The sequence below is a fragment of the Crotalus tigris genome, unplaced genomic scaffold, assembly GCF_016545835.1.
Source record: "Crotalus tigris isolate CLP2741 ecotype Arizona unplaced genomic scaffold, ASM1654583v1 scf7180000018809.685583, whole genome shotgun sequence".
In the NCBI taxonomy this organism is placed as follows: Eukaryota; Metazoa; Chordata; class Lepidosauria; order Squamata; family Viperidae; genus Crotalus; species Crotalus tigris.
The window spans coordinates 401,130-420,570 of record NW_024097207.1 but is presented as its reverse complement, the minus strand read 5'-3'; positions in this window follow the sequence as shown (position 1 = coordinate 420,570).

Sequence of the window (19,441 nt, the reverse complement as noted above, 5' to 3'; positions counted from 1 at the left end):
AGACACCTTCAAAATTGCAGAGAACCTTGCAGCACCTGTCCCATTAGAGTCTGTCAGCTACGCAGATCTAAAGAAGCTACTGAAGGAGCACTTCCAGCCCAAGATGTCCGTCATCGCATGGCGCCACACCTTCGAACAAAGGGATCAACGATCCGGAGAGTCGGCCAGAGAGTACATCGCCACATTGAGGAAGACCACCAAGCACTGCGAGTTCAAGGACCTCGAAGAACGACTGAGGGACCGATTCGTGTGCGGCTTAAGGCATCGAGATCTACAACAGAGGCTTTTCGCCAAAGAAGACTTGTCCTTCCAAGATGCCTTAAGAGAGGTCACCGCAGAAGAAGCAGCAGACGGCGCTGTCAAGAACATGAGGCCGATCAGGAACAGTCCAGATGTTGCATCCGTGCACCAAGGGGACATCAAAGGGAACTCCGAGGAGGATCCGGATGAGGAAGTCGACCGTCTCCACCCCACGAAGGAAGGGAATCAGAAAGGAAGCTCTGCAGCTCCCCTCAAGTGCATCGGCTGTGGAGGTCGCCACAGGAGAACCGACTGCAAGTTCCACTCCACTATCTGCCGGGCGTGCGGGAAACAAGGACATATTGCAGCTGTGTGTCTGGGCCGACGAAAGGTACAATCTCAGGAAGAACTGCGCCTGAAAGGTACCAGGGTCCCTAGCCAGAATAGGGTAGGTTTTTGCGCTTCGCGAAGGAGCATCTTCAGGACAGGCACACACAAGCCCATTAAGAAAAAGCTGTCACTCAAAGTGAAGCTACAAGGGGTTCCATTAACTATGGAACTAGACACGGGGTCTGCCCTTTCAATCATATCCTTGCATACATTTAGGAAGATTTGTTCCGGCAGTGGAACTCAGGCCAAATTAAGGCCTTCTGACATTGTGTTAACAGACTTTCAAAACTCGAGAGTGTGTGTTAAGGGGGAGGCCACCCTTAACGTACAGTATAAGAATTTTGAAGGTCCACTAGACCTATTAGTAGTAGGGGGTGAACGAACGAGTCTCATAGGACTCGATTGGTTTGAAGCCTTGGGGATACACGTCACGGGGCTCAACAGCTTACAAACACTCGACCTACAGGAAGTCTGCAAAGAATTTGCAGATGTCTTCAGCCCCCAGTGGGCACATTCAAGGGACCCCCTGTGTCCTTGAAACTAGACCCCACTGTCACTCCCATTAGAATTAAAGCAAGAAGGGTCCCTTTTGCTTTAAAGAGCAAAATTGACACTGAGTTGGACAAACTGATCCAACAGGGAATTCTAGAACCTGTTGATTCCAGTCCTTGGGAGACCCCCATTGTCACGCCTCTAAAGGCAAATGGGGACATTCGCATTTGTGCTGATTACAAATGCACTCTTAATAAGGCATTGCAGCAACATGCCTATCCTGTTCCTGTGGTCAGTCATATTCTGGCCTCCCTCAAGGGGGGGCGCGTTTTTGCAAAGCTTGACCTAGCTCAAGCGTATCAACAGCTGCCTGTTGATGATGCTGCTGCTATAGCTCAGACTATTGTGACCCACAGAGGGAGCCTTTAAGGTAAAAAGGCTACAGTTCGGAGTGAATGTCGCTCCTGGGATTTTCCAAAGCGTAATGGAAAACACACTACAGGGCATACCGGGGGTTTGCCCCTACTTTGATGATGTCTTAATTGCAGGAGACTCCACACACATTCTAGCTGAAAGGCTAAGGGCTGTTCTGTTAAGATTCAGGAAAACAGGCCTCAAGCTCAAAAAAGACAAATGCAAAATTGGGGTGCCTTCTACTGAATTTCTGGGGTTCAAAATCGATGCTGCTGGGATTCACCCTGCTGAATCCAAGCTAACTGCCATTTTAGAAGCACCTAGGCCAAAGTCAAAGGCCGAACTTCAGGCCTTTCTGGGCCACCTGAATTTCTACAATTCCTTTCTTCCACATAAAGCTAGTGTAGCTGAGCCTCTTTATAGGCTACTAGATAAACAAGCAGTGTGGCAGTGGTCACAAACACATGAGGCTAGTTTCAATGAGGTCAAGGCCTTACTCACTTCTAACCGTGTACTTGCACATTTCAATGAGTCCCTTCCTGTGTGCATCGCTTGTGATGCTTCCCCTTACGGGGTCGGAGCTGTCCTGAGCCACCTCAGGGCTGATGGAACTCAGGTTCCTGTTGCATATTACTCCAGAACACTGTCTTCTGCTGAGCGCAACTACGCTCAGATAGACAGGGAGGCTCTGGCTGTTGTTGCTGGAATTAAAAAATTCCATGATTTCTTGTATGGCAGGCATTTCACGGTCTTCACTGACCATAAGCCTCTGCTGGGACTGTTTACCACACGTAAACAAACTCCCCAAATCATTTCCCCTAGAATGCTTAGGTGGTCTATTTTTCTGTCTGCATATGATTTTTCCTTACTCCACAAGCCTGGGAAAGAAATGGGCCATGCTGATGGCCTCAGTAGATTGCCCCTGCCAGTAGTAGAAGCTGACCCTGCGCCAGCTGTCAACATTCTATCCATCCAAGCCTTGCCCGAGTCCCCTCTGAATGCCAGGGATGTCGCCGCTGAAACAGGCACAGATCACACACTTTCACGTGTCCTTTCTTGGGTTTTGTCTGGATGGCCTGAGCACTGCCCTAGTCCTGAGTTTCAGAGTTTCTGGTCCAAAAGGAACGAGTTGTCCACTTCTCAGGGTTGTCTGCTTTGGGGAAACAGAGTTGTCATTCCCACCTCAATGAGGACTAGGATCTTAGAGTCCCTCCACGAGGGTCATCCTGGCATTGTTCGCATGAAGGCCCTTGCGCGCAGCCACTTGTGGTGGCCTGGTTTAGATAAGGACATTGAGGCTAAGGTGCATGCATGCCACCTGTGCCAGCGCTCTCGCCCAGAGATGCCCCAAGCTCCTGTGCATAGATGGGAGGATACACAGTCCCCATGGTCTAGGGTGCACATTGACTACGCTGGGCCCTTTCAGGGCCAGTTCTTCTTGGTCCTCGTTGACAGTCATTCAAAATGGCTTGAGGTTGTAGCTGTCTCATCCACTACCACTGCAAAGACTATTCAGGTACTGAGGGGGATTTTTGCTGCACACGGGCTCCCAGATGTCATTGTGTCTGACAACGGCCCTCAATTTACTTCCTCCAAATTCCAAGCTTTCTTACAGGCTAACATGATTCGTCATGCCACGTCTGCACCCTTCCACCCGTCCACCAACGGTATGGCTGAACGCATGGTCCGCATCACAAAGGACGCCTTGAAAAGACTCACCTATGGGGACTGGAATCACAGGTTGGCTGACTTTCTCCTTTCTTACCGCACCATACCGTCCACTTCTACAGGGAGAAGCCCAGCTGAACTTCGCTGGGGGCGCAAACTTACTACGAAACTTGACCGGTTGCATCCGGACAGACTGCCTTCATCTACCTCACATCCTAGGGCACCTAGACAACTACTTGTGGGTGCCCCGGTTTGGACTCGCAATTACGGGCCTGGTCATACATGGGTCCCCGCTTCTATTTCCAGGGTCACAGGTCCTCTATCCTACGAGGTAGCCCTGGACAACGGTCGTGTCCTGCGCCGGCACATTGACCAACTCCGCCCTAGGCGGGATCTTCCAGCTGAGACTCCTGGGTCTTTTCCAGGGGGGAGGGGGACCCTTTGGAGCAAAGGGAAGGGCATGAGCTGCTGCCCACCTCCAATGATGGAGCCACAAACGGCCCATTCCAAGATTCCGCGAGTGCCCCAAACAGGAATTTATGGGGCTTACCCAATCATCAGGCATTCACACCTACTCCAGCCAGGGAGTCACCCCGGGGGCACAATCACTATCCATCTACACCACACAACACTCCAGTCAGGGAGGATACCCGGGAGCGTCCCAATTAATCATACCCCGCAAGAGAGCTGGCACATAATCCCCAGAGTTGGCCTGATCTTACCCCAAGTCCTACAGGGGGTCAAACATACAGGGAGGTAGTCGAGGAACCAAGTCCTGACCACAACACCTCTAGCCCAAATCAGGGAGTAACTGAGTTTGGGGAAGGCACAGAAACCCACACAAGCCCGGACACAGAACGGGGCTTAGGGGATGGACAGCCTCCTGACAGGTCTTGGACGGACCTAGGAGGTCCTACAGAGATGCCCAGCAGTGGCTATCACTTCAAGGGGCCCGAGGGCCTACAGCTAGGCGGGTCAACCAGGTCACAAAGTGACAGAAGCCCTGGCCTGCTGAGCCCAGTGGGCAAGCAAGCAGGCCAGGCATTGGGGCATAGTCCTTGGAAGGCACCAAGGCAAGATAAGGAGAACAGGCTCACATCTCCCCTCAGTCAGGGAACACCTGTCAGAAACCCAGAGCTGAGAAGGTCACAGAGAGCAAGGAAATCTCCTAAGTACTTAGAGGATTACATAACATTGCTGGCTAAACAAAAGCCAGTAAACAGTAGGAGCACTGGGGAGTAGAACACTGCATCAAGAAATAATTGTATGTTGGTAGTAGTCTTAGCCCGGGGGAAAGGGGTGTTATGTCCCGAGCCTTGCAAACGGGCTCGGGGCATTTGCAGGCAGTCCCGGGCAGGTGCAAGCTGCCCGGGACCAGACAGGCTGTCACCAGCGCCTGTGCGCATGCGCGGGTGCTGGCGCGGGAAAAGTAACACATTGACCCGGGAATTGTCTATATAAGAGGCTGGGAGCTTTTGGGCATTGCTGAAGCCTTCACCTGTAAGCTGAACACAGAATAAAAGAAAACCTGAGAACTACAACTGCTTCTCGTGTCTGCTTTTCGCCAAGGACTCAACACAAAGAGTCCTCAATTTACAATAGTTCGTTTAGTGACCGTTCAAAGGTACAACAGCACTGAAAAAGGGACTTATGACTGTTTTTCACACTTACAACCGTTATAGCATCCCCATGGTCACATGATCAAAATTCAGATGCTTGGCAACTGGCATGTATTTATGACAGTTGCAGTTTCCCAGGGTAATGTGATCCCCTTTGTGACCTTCTGACAAGCAAAGTCAATGAGGAAGTCAGATTCACTTAACAACCATAACTAACTTAACAACTGCAATAACTCACTTAACAACTGTGGCAGGAAAGGTCGTAAAATGGTGCAAAATTCACTTACGAACTGACTTGCTTAGTAACATACATTTTGGGCTCAATTATGGTCATTAGTTGAGGACTACCTGAAAAACAAACATTTGTTGGCATGCAGCTGGAGACGATACAACATCAACAATGACAAAAATATATCTGATAAAACTCTTTTCTGAATGGCCAAGGTAATTGTACAAAGAGAATGAAATTGTTGAATCACGTTATTGTCATATGTTAGACAATATTGTCTTCTTGTCAAACAACAGAAAGTCAAATAAGAAATCAAACATTTGTTCCATTCCTTTAAGGAAAAAATGGTATCATCTCCTGATAGTTTTAACATTTTCTATTTTAATATTTTATTTATATAGTGCCCAGTTTCTCTCTGCAATGGAGATAGGAGGGTTTCAAAATTTAATAAATAAATAAAATAAATACACTTCCTACATTTTTCAGTGAATCACCAGCACCTGGTTCTTCATTATTGAATTAAAATAATACCCTAAAGGCATACTCATGCACATTTAATTGTTGAATTGAAGAATGCCGTTTATGCTACAGCAGCATATAGAAATCCTTGTTTTATTTTTGTACTTTTATCATAGTTCCTGAATCAGCATTAACGAGTTGTGACATGATGTTAAAGTCATTTAACATCAGATCTTGTTATGCAGACACATCATCATCTAAGAAATGTAAAAAAGCCTGGGGGAATTTTAAAAAGATCCCTCTATCAATTTAATATTTAATGAATAAGTACACAGAGAAAGAGGGAGAAAAGAAAAGGAAAGAAACATAGATCATTAAATAGATATTGGTTCCCAACTGCCACCTAATAGACTGAATTTTCAAGATTGAGTATTAAATTTTCTGGCACATTTCATATTATTGATGAGTTAAAAATACATTTCTCCAAAGCCTGTCCACAGGATTTAGGATAACCATTAATGCAAAGAGACTCTAAAACTGCAAAGCCTAGTTATGTATATTCATACTAGGATTAAGGATGAAGGATATTTTTTTCATAATCTCTAATGTCAAAAGATCATGTAATGAAATGTATTTGACACTGATAATCTGGATTGACATGAAGTACATTTCTAAAAGTTATTTAGATTTGATTTAGCCTTCTGTGTTATGCACACTAATATGAAGAAGAGGGAATGATTTCATTTGAACTGTAGTTTGATGTGATTTGCTTTGTTCAGAACAATATTCTAAGGATTAGAACATAATTATTTATCAGATTCTGAGTTTCACTGAATTTGACAGCATCAGCTAAAAAAGTCTATAATCATGCATGTTACATAATACAATATATTTCAAAATGGAGGCCTTATGAGAACATCATATTCTTGAAAACTGTCTGCCCTTTGAAATAGCCCAGACAAGAAGCACCAACTATGAGTACATTACCATTATGGTAGGGTTATAGTAACAACAACGTACAAGTCTGAAAATACTTCTCCTCTCCATTATTTTTATTTCCCAGAAAACTAGGAAATAAATAAAACTTTTGAAATGTTTCCCCACATCCTCTTTCTTTCTGTGGGCTGATGGTTTTCTAGGCTGTCTCCCAAGGTCTTTCTCAGAACCCATTGCAGTAGCTTAATAACTAACTTAATAAGACTATGTATTCAAAATACATCTGCAAAATATTATTTGTGTTTTGAATGTATTTGAAAATGTAAATAAAACATTTAAAAATCATGAGACACATTTTCAAGTTGCAACAGGAATTGATAGATTTCATTATAATTCAAGGCAAGTTAGACATTGAAGTGATAAATTTAATCAGAACATGTAGTCAGATTTTTCATGTCTTGGTATTCCCCATTGCTTATTACCCCTCCTTATTTTGTCTGTGTCTGATGCCAGTATATTAATCATGCAGTTTGCTTATACAACCACACATTATACATTTATTTTTTATGTTACTATGATAGAAATAATGAGTGTTATAATAATTTAAAAGTAAAAAGGCGTATATTTCTGACAGAGCTGTAACTATAATATTCAGATGTATGATTCTGATTCTATCAGTCTTAGAGAAGGTAGAGTATCCAATTTGCTTTGACACTGCATTTCTTTGCTTCCAAAGGATTTCTGGCTATATAATGTACAACCTCAAGGATGATAAGCAAGGTTATAATATCCGCTGTTCAATTCATTCTGCAATCATGCATAGCCTTATTTGAGACCATCTGTAGTGGAATGTGGGAATGACCTTGAGAGACAGGAAGGAAAGTCAGAGACAGGACCATAGGCACTAAAAGTTGTTTCAGGCCACAGAAGGGAGGAGAGCATGGCAAACTTATCAGAAGAGTTTTCTGGAAGGTTAAAGGAAAAAAGGGGAGAAATACATTCAGTTTCGCAAGATTCTGTTAATGTAGACTTACAATGAAGATAGACTAAGTACCCCTGATTGTGTTTCTTATCTGGATGACCACACAGAGCTAACATCATCGTTTTCATAGGAGATGCTTGAGCAAACTCATGGAAATAACCACATCTCTATTCAGGATATAGTGTAAAGAAAAGTCTGAAAGCTCTATTCACGATTGCAATTCAGCAGTGATGCATCCTATTAATATAAAAATTAAAATCAAGCCTTGGGAAAGGCACAGAAGAAAGGCAATATTCATTAGGAGAAGTTGAATGCATGAGCAAAGTTGAATGCATGAGGAACAAAGATTTTACTAAGTGGGATTTAGAGCCTGTGAAGCAAAAGTACCCAGAACTGGTCTGTGCATGGTGTGCTTGGGATTACATCCCAAATAGTAAGCAAAGGCAAAATAAATAACTGAATTTTATTTAATTGATGCTTAAATTTAATAAACATTAAATCAATGACTGTTCTCCACCTATTGCATCAAAGTAAAAAAATCCCTGGTAGTAACATTTAACTTATTCCAATGAAATCATCATAAAAGTCACAGGATTTTGAGTCCAATAGTTCACTTCTTTGGGCATTATAGTTATAAGCCAGGAAATGGAATGGGAAGATCTTTCTTTCTTTCTTTCTTTCTTTCTTTCTTTCTTTCTTTCTTTCTTTCTTTCTTTCTTTCTTTCTTTCTTCCTTCCTTCCTTCCTTCCTTCCTTCCTTCCTTCCTTCCTTCCTTCCTTTCTTTCTTTCTTTCTTAGCGCAAGCCACTTTGATACCAATTCCATTTTTAAACTAAGTGAGGGAAAGCCAAAAGGAACACAATTCTGATGTTATATACTACCCCATAATATTAATTGATAGAAGGTATTGAATTCTTCCACTAGACAGTGCAGAATGGTCCTAAAAACAGGCACCTGAGAGAAGGAGACACTTTTGCAGAAGCCCAGAGTTGCCAGTAGATGTTGATCTGACTTTCAAATCAACCTGGTTTTGCCACCAACAGAATAGATCAGACATGTCAAACACAAGGCCCTGGGGCTGGATGCGGCCCGTGAAGTGGTTTCATGTGGCCCGTGAAGCCATCCTGGAAACAGTGAGGGAATGGCCCCTACTGCCTTGGCCCTGGCCCAGGCCGGCCGGCCAGGAACCAATGTACAATTTTTCTGGTGGCCATCTATGCTGAAATGCATTCAGTCTCCCTCTGACTTTGCCCGGGTACCCATCATGAACAACCTGGCTAAGGAGAGCAAGCACAGCAACAGCAGCCTTGAGGAGGAGGTAAGTGCAGCTGGACACCCCCTTGGGGAAGTGGGACTGGGCTTGGTGCCATGGGTGCTCAAGGGCCAGGCTGGGCATTTGACCTCTGCTCTCCAGGGCTCCAGGCACCATTGACATGAACAATGTAGAGCTGGCCATGCCCACCCAGTAGGCCACACCCACTCCATCCATGCCCACCCAGTAGGCTGCACCCACCCTGGCCACACCCATCCAGCCCCCCCAAGGGCAACTGCAATGCTGATGCGGCCCTCAATGAAATTGAGTTTGACACCCCTGAAATAGACGATGAAGTCCATCAGATTGTCCCGACCCAAATTGAGTTGGTATAAGGAGGCAGTCACTATAAGATTACTCAGCTAAGGACCATTTTAGGTCACCTTGATTATGGACTTAGGATCAGATAAAGGTAGTAACATGAGGAAAGAAGAGGAGACTGGGATATTTTTCTTTCATCCTTAAGTGAGAAAAGGCTAGTAGGAGCCTACAGGAAGGCATACGACTCTAGAATACTTTGATCCTAAGTTATGAATTGTTTGGGTGGGAGGGCTTATCTGTCAGTGAGTGTCACAATATAAATGAAATTATTGAAAGAGTCATGCAGTCTGTGTAAATGAATAAGATGGGCCAAATTTCGCTATGCTGTGTGTAAAATTAAGCAACCTTTAAGTCTTCACTGATAATCATCACCAACCTCAATATATTATTCTGTCTGCCTTTTAGTTCTGTTTTTTTACTATTATCATTGTTTTTAATGCTTTTGTTTGTGCTGCTGGTCCATGATCATAGGATTGATTGATTGTATTCAGTTTTCAAGAGCTATGCACAGCTTCATTCTCATAGCCCCAATGACCTTTTTATAGTGTATTTTCCCCATTAAATTCCCTGTCTCCCAGAAGAGCATTGTTGTCTCAAAGTCTAATTGACTAGCCTCATTGGATAGGATTTAAGGGCAAAAACCTAGAACCCCTTAAGTTAAATAAGAAGGAATTGCAACAAATTGGATTTTCATTTTGAAGTGAATGAAGACATGCATTTTATTATCAAAAGGAGGGAGGAGGCAGGCACTGTAAGACCTTCAAGGCTATGTGATACTAAAGAGACTATATTGATGTTAAATTTAATCACAGCGGCAAGGTTGTTAGTAGGGCAATGTTGGAAGAAGGAATCTTTGCCTACCTTGCAAGAGTGGTTTTTTAAAGTTTCTTATTTGGCGGAAATGGCAAAGATTTCGGCTTTCTTGAAAGACCAATCACAAGAGAAGTATTTTTTGGTATGGAAAAAATGGATAGACTTTATACAATATAAGTTGGATATGAAAAAATATTATTTAGCTTTTCAATAACTTATACTTAAAATTTAAGATATTTTATAGACTTTTTTCCTTTTTCTTTCTTCCTATTTTCTCCTATTTCCTTGTATTTTTGTTTTTTTTTATACATATATTATTGTTAACTAGTTTACAATTTCTTTAATTAATGTATTTAGATTTGTTTATGGTTTATATTTGTTTTAAGACTTTTTGAAAAAATATTAATTAAGCCTGTATTCAGTTCTGGGAAGGTCGGGGGAGGGCATGGGAGGGTTGGGGGGGTTTGGGGAAGGGAATCGTATTGTTTTGTAAAATTTAAAAATTTTCAATTAAAAAAAATAAAAAAAATAAAAAAAGACCTTCAAGGCTAGAGTCTCAAATGATCTAACTTTACCACTGGTTAGCCATCTCTGGTCTGTGGTAAGAACTGTAAGAACCACTTGCTTCCCAGCAGAGATGGCTCCTGCAGGTTTGATAACAGAGTCTTTGCCAAGCCAAGGAGCAGAGGCAGCTTTTGTCAGCAAAACCTGGAAAGACAGCAGCCAGCCATGCAGACCAGGATGGTCAAGGCACAAGGTCATACTTTCTGTAGACGTCAAGTGCCAAGCCTCAACTATTTCCATTTTGCCCAGATTTGTCTTCTGTTACACCACAGTCCTTAAATAGAGTTCCTATCTGTCTCTCTGCTAATATTTATGGGTCTCTCTTACTACTTTTGGACTCAGGAAAGGACAATGCTATTTTTCTCCATTTACCACTTCGATAGTATTGATGAAGAATGAGGTGTCCTGATGGTGCCCCATCTTTGAAGCAGATGTCCAAGGGCCTTACACAGGAAGAACCACAAACAAAATAGATCTAGTGCGTTTTGAGAAAATGTATTTTTCCAACAAAAGTCATCATGAATGGAGCCTTCGCTCCAGGTCTTTTTTTGTGGTCCTCCAAGCTCCCCTTTCCTACAATCTCTGAATATTGGTGGTAGTACAGCCTCTTGCTATCTTGAAACAGGAATAATTAAGTCACCACCTCTTCCAGGCAATTAATTCACCTTTTAATGGTGAACCATTCTTCTTCCTTTCCTCCAGCCACCAGCCACTCCCTCCCACAGTCCCAAGAAGCCTTACAAGTCTCTTCTACAAGCCATTAAGCAATAAAAAGAAGTTACAACATTACATTGCAGGAGGTCCAACTTAACAACTGGGTTTAAATTCCTGTTACGGCATGGCTTGCTTAAACTATAGTAAATTTATAAGCCACAATTGATTGATTTCATTAAACCATAAACCATGTTTTTATAAACCACGATGAAGGGGATTTCAAAATAAGCATAGTGAGACCAAATAAAACCTCACTTTTTACACCAACCAGGAACAAATGTGTACTTACTCCCTTCTTTTTGTCTATAGAAATGACACTCCTATAGTCTGTGTAAAAATTTGTCAGCTCTGCCCCGCTCAGCAAACATCTGTCTTTAATGTTGAAAGTGTGTAATTTTTTCTGTCCATTGGAAATTCCCAGTAGGAAATATTCTCCAATTCTGCAATTTTGCATTTGTTATTATTAATTCTGCCAGACTTATGAAATAATCAAATAAAACTCATATAAATATCCTCCCTGACTACATCTTTCTGCATAGCTGGTTCATCTTTCACCCTTGCCATCTCATACATTCATCATATTTGTGTTTGGAAAACATTATGCCCTCCAATGAAAACAAGAAGTGGATTAAAAAAAATCAGTAAATGGAAAGGACCTGAGGTGAAACCTATGCAAAGAGGCCTCAGAGACAATCCAACACATAGAGGCAGAGTGTAAGTTGCAAGCATGAACAGCATACATTCAATGGCATTACCAAATTGCTGGCATTGTGCACAGGAACAACTGCACAGTATATGGGCTAGACCAGGGGTGTCAAATTGCAGCCCGCGGGCCAGATGCATCACATGGAAGCCACACTTACCCCATTGCTGGCAATGGCAAAACAGTCCCGATATATTGTGTGATGTCACGAGTTTGGCATGTCTGGACTAGACCCTTTGAAGTTCAGATAGGAGATTCCGTAGAAGTCATGGACAATAACAGACTTCTAGATCCAGATGGACAGATCCAGACCAATCAACCAGACATTGTAGACAAGAACCAGAAAACAGTGGTGGTGATAGATATAGTGATGCCAAGTGATAGTAATACCAGGAAGAAGGAGTAGGAGAAGCTGGAGAAATATTAGGGCCTGATGGAGGAACTAGAGCACAGGTGTCAAACTTGTGATGTCATGTGACATGTCACGACATATCACAATTTTTTCCCCATTGCCGGCAATGGGGTAGGTGCAGTTTTGGTGTGACTCATCCGGCCCGCGGGCTAGCAGTTTGACACCCCTGAACAAGAGAGATTGTGGAAAGTAAAGGCTAGAATGGTCACAGTGATGCCGTAACAGCACTCAGGGGCTGTTACTTCTAAGCTGGGAAAATGGCTCCAACAGATCCCTGGAACAACATCAGAACATCTGTCTGGGAAAATACGTTGCTGGGAACAGTTAACACATTGCGCAGAACCTTCAAAGCCCTGGGCCTCTATAAATTAAAATTAAAATATATTAATATAATATACTATTAGCCCCTTTTTCCTAGAATCATCAGAATGTTCAGCTGTTATAAATCATAATGTTATTTGCTCACATTAATTATTTGTGAATGTTTATGTCTCACACTTCTATTTCACTGTTTCAATTTTTTTATTGTCCATTGTTGACTTTAAATCCCAAAATCATTGCACATAAAAACTTTTGCTGTTATTGTATAATGAAACTAATGGTAAGGACATTCTTGTGAAATAATTATAATAATATATAATGGACTCTAATCTCTATTCCCTTTTCTCTCATTCAAAGTGGCAGAAAGAGGACTAGATAAACTTTTAAGTGTTTACTGAACAAGAATGTTCATTTTGGCAAATTTTCAGATTCCTCTCCTATCTGAGTTCATGTTTGGTTTAGCTTTGCAATTTTATTGTTGCCAGCTCACTCGTCGCCCTCAAAATGCGGAGTGAGAGACTCCTAGAAACCCTTCACTGCCAGGAAAGGCAACCACAAAAATAGTCACTCTCAGGACTCTGTAAGCAGAGGAGACAAACCACAGATTTGTTCCTTCTTGGAATAAGAGGAAAGGACACTGGGTCACCCCAAATGGGACTGGGTATTTGTGTCATGCTGCAGGTGGGAAAGAAGACATGACCACAGGAAATAATTGGTTTGCCAAGCAAGAGACATTCTCTGTTGCAATATTCTCATACAAACCTACTGAAATCAATTACTTGCTCTTATAAACAGGCAGAGAAATTTTAGCCTTACAGGAGCAACAAGGTCATCGTGTTAAATGACAGGTTGTCGAAAAGTCTGTCTCAGATGTTTTCCTCAATGTATTAGCCAAAAATGGAGAACGTTGCTGAATTATTGACCAGACCTGAATTATACTAGTTTTGGTTCAGAGACATTGAAAGGCTATTTGGATTAATCTTTTTTTAGGCATTTTAATTGTAAATCTGCACCAGTTGGAAACACTGTAAGATGCCTTTTTAGATTGTGTGTGTGTGTGTGTGTGTGAGTGTGTGTGTGTGTGCCTTTGTGTTTTCACAGATTTCTTGGCAAGATTTTGAATGATTTGGCATTACCTGCTTCCTGAGGCTGAGAGAGAATGATTGTCCCAAAATTACCCAGCTGGCTTTCTGCCTAAGATGGGACTAGAATTCGCAGTCTCCCAATTTTTAGCTTGATGCCTTAACCATTACATTAAACTGGATCTCTTTTTTTTAGACATAAGGTAATACAAATATTCAAGAGAGTCTGCTATAAGTGAGAGGTGGAATTTATTGTATTTTAGTTATATTTAAAATGGTTTAATTCTTTCTTAGACTGTTTTATGCACACTTTCAATCCCCCATAAATAAAGACATATTTATCTCTAGAAGATTGTACAATCAATTCTCCTAAAATCATTAATGATTATTAAATGGAATTTATCAAAACACCCCACTCATAATTTGTGACTCTGGCAGAGTTTATGAGCTTTTTTTTTAAATACCTACAATGAAGTAAAAAAAGAAAAATACAACATAAAAGCAATATATCAAACATACTCAACACATAATCAAAGCCTGATATGGCTAAAATTCATTTTCACAACAGAATTGGCTCAGTTACTATTTTGACCCAATATCTGGGAGAAAAGTTAGTCCCCACAGCCTACAGGTATTTCTTGACTTATGACCACTTGTTTAATAACCCTGCAAAGTTATAATGGACCTACCTGGAGAGATACTAACAACCAGGAGGATTCAAAGTTCTAATGGTTGTCATCCCCATGGTTATGTGACTGTGTTTTATGATGGTTTTGCTGAAAACCAGCATTTGTTTGTGATTTTCAGCAAAACCAGCCCATAGTGAATCACTGGTTTGCTCAACAACCGTGGCTGTTACTTTATGACAGCAGTGTTCACTTGACAACCACCACAAAAAAGGTTGTAAAATCAGCTTGGTCACATGACTGACCCATTTTATGACCATTATGATTTACTACCATAATAACCAGGTTCCATTACAGTCATATATCTCAAGAACTACCTGAATACAGAAGGATAATAGAGTCAGGGCGAGGGAAACTTGTCCAAAAGGGCAGGCACAGCAATGGAGAAGGCACATCTTCAGGATTCCATTGGATCAGTGGTTCTCAACCTGTGGGTAGGGACCCCATTTGGGGTTAAACAACCATTTCACGGGGGTCGCCAAACAACGCAGTCCGCCATTTTTTCCCCTTTTCCTTAGCTGTGCTACTCCCTTTTATTCTATTGGCTTTTGAAAGCCAATAGAATAGACTCTCTTGAATAGAGTCTAATTCTATTGGCTTTCAAAAGCCAATAGGAATTGTCCAGGCTGTCTCTGCCCTGCTGAGCCCGCCAAAAGTCCCATTCTGCAAACGGTGCTGCACCAGTTGAGTAGTCCTCGACTTACGACCGGTTGAGTAGTCCTCGACTTACAACCGGTTGGGGGTCGTGGCATTAAAAAGGTTGAGAACCACTGCATTAGATGATACTACTTCAAAGAAGAGACCTGGAGAATGCCCACCTGGTTCAATCTTGTGAGATAGGCATAAGTAATAGTAAATAGGTGGCCCCTTGCCTTGTGTCATGCAAGTCTTTATAAACAGGATTTTAAATCTTATTTGAAAGTCTGTCAGGAATCATGCAGCTTGTGGAGTAACATAACTGAGGGTTCCTTGGTGCTCTCTGAGCTTGGCTGTTTTTCTGCAGATGTTTCATTACTCAAATTAGGTAATATCATCAGTAACATAGGTGTAATTGAGGTGTGTCCATTGCTACTATACTATATTCTGGACCAGATGCAGCTTTTGGATCACCTTCAAAGTCAGTCCCATTTAGATGTGTTGCAGAAATTTAACCAGGAGATGACTAAAGCATCAATGATTATTAACAAAACATCCTGATCCAGGAATGAACACAATTACCATACAAGATGGAGTTGTATGAAGTCTTCCCATCATAACGGTCATCTGTTTTTCAAGCAGGAGCTGGGTCCAGACAGAGCTCCAAATTGTGCACCAGCATTGAGCAGGGGAGAGCAACCCCACCCGCAACCAAAGGTGGAAAATCCCTAGAAGCAGATCCTTAGGCTTAGGGGACAAAGGCTGAGTCACTTGTTCTTGCTAGAATTAAATGAAGCCTATTTTCCCTCATCCAGGCATTGGGGGAAAATGAGACAGCATCTGGAGAGCAGAGATGTTTATCAGGATACTGATAGTTGACAGATTTAATTATTTATTTGATTTCTACACCACCCACCTCACTCAAGTGACTATGATTGATTTGCAAACATCATAAAATGCCAGGCCAAAGAATAAAAAAAACCACTGTTTACAAGTAATTTCTTTATTGATCCTCTTCCATGCAATGGGGAGCATCCACTGAACTCTCCAAGGTTAGTGATCTGTCCATGATAGGGGATTAAAAGTGGCATTCTCCAACTCCAGATCACAATCTCACAGCTCCAAGATAAAACCAGGTATGGCTGGTTTCTGTATCAGGCTGATGAATTATTTCATTAGGTACTGTAGGTAGGTAGGCTAGACTATAAAATCAACACCACAGGAAAGCTAAAACTACTTTTATTAAGACTGGTATAATAACAGAATCTTGTAGGTCGGAGTATCCTGAACTCTTTTCTTCTCATTAAAATTCAGTAAATTAGAGCAGTGTATCTGTCTGAGCCACATCTGAGTACGGATCTGGACTTTTTGAACTTTAAAAATAGCCTTTTTGCCTGGGCAATGGCTTCTGCACATCTCTAAAGGCCCTCAAATAAGCTGCATCAGGTCCATTAGTGATGGCAGGTTGAAGTCCTTGAAGATTATAAGCCTAAGGAACTCCATTGCCAACCAAAGCTATAGTATCCAACAGAAGCTCACATATAAAAGTTGCTATATAGAAATAAAGCTGACAATCCTATCTGATCCTGATACTTTCAAAGACACATAGTTAGGAATGCATTGCTACAGACTTGGGAAAAATAAAACAAAAACATATAAGAATTCCAATGTGGTTATCCCCAACAGAAGCTCTGAAACACCCAAACCTACTGGATATAAATAAGATAATTAGATACAAGGAATTAGTAAATGAACAGGGAAATCTGAAAACAAAACAAGAATTGGAACAAGATATAGACAGAGATATTGACTGGTGGACATTTAGACAAATTCAATCTAAATATACAGAGGACAAAAAATTATATGAAATACAAAAAGAGCCGCAAGAATGGGATAAAATTATACATGGAACAGAAATAAAATTAATTAGCAATTTATACAAATACCTATTGAGATATAAAATGGAAGACGTGGTTGTCCAAGACACAATGATTAGATGGGCAAAAAATTTTGGATATAACATAGAATTGGAGAAATGGGAAAAAATATGAGAAATAAACATAAAATGACTATGTCAGCGGCATTCAAGGAAAACCAGTTGAAGATGTTTTACAGATGGCATCTTCCACCAGCAAAGCTTGCCAAGATGTTCCAGAACAATTCGCCAACATGTTGGAAATGTAAAAAAAGTACAAGGAACATATTATCATTTATGGTGGACATGCCCAGTTGCGAAAAAATACTGGACTAAAATAAGAAGATGGATCGAAGAAATAATAGACCAACCCGTAGACTGGAAACCAGAGATCTTTTTGTTGGGTATTTTAAATAGAAAATATAGTAAAGAAATACGGTACTTAATTCTACATATAACAACAGCAGCAAGAATAGCATACACACAGTTCTGGAAAAATGAGAATATACCATCAGAGGAAGAAGTGATAAGGAAAATCCTGCACTGTGCTGAGATGGACAAATTAACAAAAGAGATAAAAGAAAAGGAAGACACAGAGTACTATCTAATATGGAACAAATGGTATGACTGGTTGGAGACTAGAAATAATAGAGGAGAATAAATGTGGAAAGGTTAAAAGTGGAAAATGTGTGTATAATAATGTATAGTAATAATAATATGTATTATTCTTAGTATGAAGTATAGTATGAAGGAAGAAAAATGCAAATAAGAAACAACAGGGCAACAAGGACAAATATTCTAAAGAAGAATAAGGGGAAAAAATGTAAATAATAGATTACCGTAACAAAATCGCTGTTAAAAAAGGGAGGAGTATACACTGTGTGTATATGTGTGTTATGTTTTGTTTTGTTTTGTTGGTTTAAAAAATAAAAAAAATTAAAAAAAATCCTATCTGATCCTAGAGTCCAATTTCACAATGTCTCACATCTGGTTATTTGCACAGAAGCACCCCTGAAAACCACAAATGTCTTCAAGATAATCATAGTCAGACAAACTGGCCAAGCCAAGGGGAGGAGCCAAATGGGGACGTTATCTAGAATCCCTATGTGAGCACAAGAGGGTGAGGTTTGACACACCCCCCCTTGAATGCCATTGAATCTCATCTAGTCTCACCCAGGTGCAAAACACCAGTCCAGGAAGATTCTTGTGTATAGGCTTGAGCAATAAAATAATTAATTGAACTCTTCAAGTGTGGTCTGGTTGTTTGCGCCTGACACTTGCGTATGTATACAGGTAGTCCTCAACTTATAATGGTCATTAATGACTGTTACAATGAATCCCCAAAAGCTACTTACAACTGGGCTCCAAAGTTTTAATATCTGTCTTCCCCCCCCCCAAGGTCATGACAATTTGGGTGCTGGGCAACTAGTACACATTTACTACCTTTTGAGGCACCCCATGGTCATGACCCCAATTTACAACATTTTTTCCGGAAACTGGCTTTTATTTCTGGTTTCTGGAAAAAAGGTGCCATAGCTAACAATATTTTACTTAACAAGTGTAGCATTCACCTTATGACGGCCGCCAAATAAGATAATAAAATCGGGTCCAATCATATAATCTTCTTTACGACTGTCATGATTTATGGCCATAATTGCAGGGTTCAATTATGGCTGTAGTTGAGGAGTACCTGTATTCAGTCATACAATTAAGACCTTAAGACAACCGTTTTCATTGTAAAGAACAAATGCATTTATCATTATTAACAAGTGTCAAACTGTAATAATATTTTTTTAAAAAAAATCCAGAAACACAATCCTTTTGAATTTTGATGAATAAGGTTTATTGAGGAAAGAAATACCACATATGAGTTTTAATGAGTGTTTTTGCTTTCCCAGGGGAACTTTCTACCCAGGCAGTTCAATATTGTTAGCTTCTTGCTGATTTTCTCCTGTCCTTTTGTTTAAGATAGAAAGCAGTTTATCTCTTTGAGCCCAGCCTGTACCTGGATATTGTTTATACAAGAGCTACTAGCCGCAGTGTAAGAACCCACACTACAACAAATGACCAAGTGTATGAGGCAGGTGAAAAAAAAACATAAATTAAATTTACTAATAGGGACTTTATCATGAGACATAGCAACAACATTAGAAACCTTGAGAGCAACACAAGAACTAAATGCAACGTAAGAACCAGGAATGCACAATCTTCCAGATGTTGTTACATTGCAAATCCTATCATCCTTGATCTTTGATCCTGCTCGTTCAGGCTAATAAGATTTGCAGAACCAAAAGTTCCTCGTCTCTGTTCCAAGGGCACATCTGTCTTAATGACTGTAGCTTAGCTTAATCCATGTTGCAAAGAAAAAGGTTGTAAAATCCAGCTGGTCATGTGATGGCCCACTTAACGACAGCATGACTTACAACCAGTGGTGGGATTCAGCCGGTTCGCACCACTTCAGAAGAATTGGTAGCTAATTTTTTGTTGCCCAGGCCCAGAACAGACTTCCAGAGGTGGCATCGACACAGAGAACC